At 32.3% G+C, this 5,822-nt stretch overlaps 1 long non-coding RNA gene across 1 annotated transcript; it reads left to right on the top strand.

The window, feature by feature from the left end:
- Positions 1–684: 684 nt before the first annotated feature.
- Positions 685–1,207, top strand: LOC149537709 (uncharacterized). The gene is made up of 2 exons (XR_016356416.1): positions 685–909; positions 1,014–1,207. It is a non-coding gene; the product is annotated as an uncharacterized LOC149537709 (long non-coding RNA).
- Positions 1,208–5,822: the final 4,615 nt, after the last annotated feature.

Raw genomic sequence — 5,822 nt, forward strand, 5'->3', positions numbered from 1 at the left:
CATATAGAAGAACGATTGAAAGACTTTGTTAGTGAGACTACCACCAAGGTTCAAAATCTGACCCTAGATCATTGTATTCACAACCCTTGCAATTGAAAAACTTGGTCTGTTAGCCATTATAGATACTACCATATAAAATTTTATCTAACAAAGTCAACAGCAAATATTTTAAGTATATCTAAGATAATTACACACACAAAAATAAAATAAAACTAATAAAAATATTCTGGAGATCATAGTAAAGAAATTATAATTGTACATGAATATTTTGATTTGCAGGCCCCATCAGATTTTGATTCTTCTGGATTTTGCCTTGCAGCTTCCACCTGATATGGATTATGTTAAAAAAAGGCCCTCAAATATTGCTTGTTTAGTGTTGTTATACAAAGTTAACATAAGTGCGAAAAGAGAGGAAAAGGTGTCAGGTAAATACTTTTTAGTTTTCATCTTTGATGATATATATACATGTTGAGAGCTTTTCTCTCAATATGACTAATAATGAATACAGCTACCTAACCTCCCTTCCACTGCCGTGTTAGATTGGGCCTACTGCCTTGCAAAACACGGTCTTCCCTTTGGAAAATTTTGAGAAAACTTAATGATAACGGAAACTTCCTTGAAAGAAAACTTAGTCAAGGTCTACTGATCTGCACTCTTTCCTCTATTTTTTCTTCCTCACCCATTTTCTCTTATTTAATCCCATTTCTGCTTCATCTATTTCCAAGGCACCTCATTTACCGATAGAGTTTCTTCCTTGATCAAGCGTAGTTGATTCTTGTGGAGTAAAAATGGCAGCGAAGAGAGGTTATATGATGTTTCTCATGATACTAACAATTGCAATTGTGTTGCTTCCACATATAATTAGTGCCGATACCCATGATGGCCCTGCTCCTGCTCCTAAAAACCAGGGTATGATTGTATCTTTATGTTTACCATTCTCATTATGTATCATTCTCTTTATGTCTATGAAATGTTTATTATCTAATAAATTTCAATATTTGTAATTGTTGCAGGAGTGGGTATTGGCCAGGGCTTTGAGGGATGCATGTTTATGATGGCGGCCATGCTATTTGGATATCTTCTCAATGGTCTGTTTTGAATAGGCTATGGTTGCACTTCCACTCATATGAACTATTGAAAAATCTATTAGTGTATTGTCTTTCAGTTCTTCAACATTTGTGAGAAATCTATAATTACTGTTTTGTCTTGTCCATGTATATTTTGAATATTATTCTTCTCTCTGGTTTACATGTTTGGAGCGAAAGTTTTTCTTGCAAAATCTTTCCCTTTTTGTTGATCCATCTGAAATACAATTCCACAGAAAGGAGACCGAAAGTAAATAGTAGAGCGAAGGTATAGATCAGTATTCAGCCTATTCACTCTTTATAGATCGAAGTCTGGATTCGTTATAATCTCTAGATAAGGAAAAAAAATAATGGCAACCTAAGTTGTTTGGTAGATAGTCAAACTCATCCTTTCAGGAGAATTTATGGATAACATTTAAAAATTAAGTCCCTTAAATGTATCTAAAAGGCCAATTGGACTGCACCATAGTTTTAATAGTCAGCTGAACTAGCCAGGACTATGGGGGCCTATTGCTATTATAATATTATTTTTGAGAATGTTTATAAATATAAAATAATATTTTACATCATTATGAGAGATGATTTGTTATGAACTATTGTTCATGAAATATGATTCAACAAGTTTTGATGTGAAGAAATAATATTTTACATCATTATGAGAGATGATTTGTTATGAACTATTGTTCATGAAATATGATTCAACAAGTTTTGATGTGAAGAAATAATATTTTACATCATTATGAGAGATGATTTGTTATGAACTATTGTTCATGAAATATGATTCAACAAGTTTTGATGTGAAGAAATAATATTTTACATCATTATGAGAGATGATTTGTTATGAACTATTGCTCATGAAATATGATTCAATAAGTTTTGATGTGAAGATTATATGGTAGAGTTACGATTGCAATATTACAATTTGATTTCTTGTTAAAAACATTGACATTCATAAATTATAAAAATTAGAAAAGAATTAACAATGACAATTATTGAAAAAAATAAATTATCATAAATTAGTAATGAATCTTGACAAAAAAAGTTAAAACAAAAAATAAAACATAAACTTCAATTGACAATAAATCAGTGAAAATAAAATCTATACCTTCCTATATTTTGACCATTAAATAGTTAAAAGGAAATCTATACATTTTTATATTTTCTATTTCAATTGGATCTTGGCATTTTTGAAAAATTCTATATACATAATGTCATTGATAGATTCTCATAATTATTTGTGAAAATTGAAACAACCTTGCATGGAAAATGGGTCCAAAAACAAGAATTGTTCATCCCATCCATTGTTGCACTAAAAGGAAAACATTCAAATGATGTTCATAAATACATGACTTGCACCACCTCATTGCTATTGCTAAGATGAAAATGAAAATTGAAATTGCTATTAGCTTTGAATAATTGATGAAATGTTATTTTCATTAATCATGTAATGCATTCTTTTAAATTGTTTTCATAATCATCACATGCATTCGAATAAATCTTTATGCCACACATTCACTATTGATTTTGACTTCTCTTAACAACACTTCTCATCTACAAAACAAATCTTGCATTGTATCATTGCAACACTAGGGGTTTGGACTTTTTCTAATAGTCGTTGTAGTTTATAGCAAGAAAATTTGAGTTGTATAAGGGAATCGATCCAGTTTTTGTCCATGTATGCATTGCCGCCACACCCAACCCCCCATTTACCTCTACCTTTCACCCTAATCAATGCTCATAAAAAGACCAAAAAATGATCGCACATGTACTAATAACCGATCACACGTGTACTAATAGTTGATCAATTTTTAGTTTTCTTGGTTGGTGATGGTCCATTTGTGAAAAAAACACAATTTTTTGGGTGAGCTCCTATTGGGGAGTTTTAGTGGTAGCTTTTGGGAACACATTTTAAAATGACACTTTTAGACCACCTCACACACTACAAGTTCTACAAAGAGATCTGCAAATGAGGGAAATCTGAATGGTTATCTTTAATCTCTTCACTCACCTACAAAGGTTCATTGAAAAAATTGACAAAAATTGACATATGAATTAGAAAAAATTGACATATGAATTAGAAACTGTAGGTGCTTGTAGTTAGCTTGGGTAGCTACTGGGTCATTTTCCTTAGATCGGTCAATATTTTGCCTTCACCCCCTTTCTTGCATTTCATCGATTCTACTGGTTTAGGTATTCTTTTTTATTTAATGAAAATGTTCTTCACTTTTGTCCATTTACAATATAGAAGACCCTTGGGGTGGTGAGGGTGGATCTTATTAGATGAATGGTTTCAAGATTATCACGTTAATAATTTTTGTAATTTATAATGAATATTATTTTTATGAATATTATTTAGATGTAATGAGTATTAAGTGTTCCATTTATTTTCTTTTCATAAATTACTATTCATAAAATTTGACTCAATAAAATTGACTTTAAAATTACACAGATAAATCTTGATAATAATATCATAGATTGAATAATTCATTAAGAACAAAAAAATATTCTCAAAGACATTATTTAAAACAAGACTTTATTGTTATTATTGTTAATTTATTAAATATAATATATCAACATACTATTATATTATACATATAATTTTAAAAATTATAGATTAATATTCTTATGCTTTAATAAAATGCATTTAGTAGAATATTATACTCCCTACCTTGTGGAATGGAGATCCATTTCTTTATGATAAAAGACATTCCAAAGAAATGGCATAGGACCCAAAATGAAATGGTCTTTGATGGAGTGACTCCTAAATACTATTGATTGACAAAGTAATGGTCAAGTTTAATTATAGAAAACATGAGGTTGATCACTACCTTAATATAGATCTAAGAAATGATCAAGTTTCACCCAAAATAGGTGACATAATTTCTACCCCCTTTGGCATTTTGTATATTTTTGACATAAGGAATGGGGACTCCATCATGACACATGTTCCATACATAAATGTTGACAAAAAAAAAAATAAATTGAATTTTTCACTCCAAGATTAATGATATTTTTATGAGATATAAATTAGTTATAAGAAAAAGGAGAACAATAGCTTTCACATGATATATTGAGGAAAGGCTAAGACTGACACAAAATGACAATGGACATATTTGCCACATATTGTCACTTTATCATATACTTGAAGCCCAAATTGAGAAAGTCCACTCAAGAGGTTTGATACTACATGAAGATAGGTATAATTAGTGCCAAAATTTGGTATTCAAAATTACTCGACTAAGCTTGGCATGGTATTGTGAGTTTTGGTCTTCAAGAAATTTGAAGGATTCATGTAGAACAAGACACCCCATGTTTTGAGCATGGAAATACATTGCTTCGTCACCATTTTGGCTACAAATTCAGTCTATTTTTATTTTCAATTGGTAGAAAGTACAATTTATTTCAAATTTGATTACAAGTCTTCTATCTATGAGTTTGTCCTTGTTGTACCTTTGACCAATAATGCATGAAACCTATTTTTTAAGGTTATTAATAAGTAGATAATATTGTCATGAATTGAGAAGGCATGGAATTTCCCTTAAAAGGTTCTAGCATAGACAAATACTATTGTAATATGATAGGTGCTTAGGTACTTGTTGTTAGGACAAGTTATAACTCAAGCCTAGGACATTCTATTTTTATTACTAGAGTTCTCTTCCACCTAATCTACTTGCCCCCCTTTGGATAGATAATTTTTGATCCAAATATAACTTATTTTCTACACCCTCTTTATGCTACATTGTAGGTGCTTGAGGCTGCTAACTATTGTGGTCCCATACTGCACGCCCCATTTTGAGTCATAAAATGAGGACCCCCAGTTTCAAAAATCCTCTATGAGGCACCCAGTTGGGCCTCTCAATCAATTAGGACCTTCCTCTCAGTCTAGGTCATCCCTCGGTCTTCGATCGAGCACTCTCAAGAAGATAATATTGGTGAAAAATATCAGTTTTGGGGAAAATTTTATAAAGTGCTAGGTGCAGACTTGCGCACCCTTGGAGGTTCTTACTTGCACACCCTTGGAGATGCATGGTGTTTTGTATCCCATTTTTATGAATAGACCCCCTCCCCTCTAATCTTCACTTGTCTCTACTCCCTCTCCAGTTGTTCACCTTCACACCTCCTTTGACTGTGCATCTGCGCTGCTCCACCATCTCTAAGGTCTCCAACCTCCAAGGTAGACACAACATTTGAGGAGTGCACATGCACATGTGTGCACCCTCAAAAGATGCACATCTCTACACCAAAGAAAATAATAGACATCCTTCTCCCCTTTCTCATGCATATAACCACACATTTGCATGTGTGTAGTTGCACACCTTGCGTAGGTGTGTAATGTGCACAATTGCACACATTTTTTCTTAAGAGAAAAACCACAAGTGTGCACTAGCGCACCTTGCACACTTGAATAGGTGCACTAGCGCACAAAAAAAGAGCTTTAAGGTTTTTTTGTTAGTTTGGGTCCTAGTTGATTGTCATAATGGTCTTCCAACATCAGAATACTATTTTTTGCCCTTTTATGCAGATACAATGACATCATCATCATCTTCCATGGAAACAAAGATGGAACTAAAACTAGTAGCATTCAAATACCAAGGAGCTCCAAAGAAATCCCAACTCCAAGATAAACAAATAAAGATCTAAGACATAGAATTGGGACATATTGATTGAAATTATATCCTTACAGTCTACAATAAACCAAAAGAAATATTAGCAATGGAGTTAGCCCTGATCTGGAGT

Source organism: Cupressus sempervirens, chromosome 9, assembly GCF_028749045.1.
Source record: "Cupressus sempervirens isolate cs-2001-9-10 chromosome 9, ASM2874904v1, whole genome shotgun sequence".
Classification (NCBI taxonomy): domain Eukaryota; kingdom Viridiplantae; phylum Streptophyta; class Pinopsida; order Cupressales; family Cupressaceae; genus Cupressus; species Cupressus sempervirens.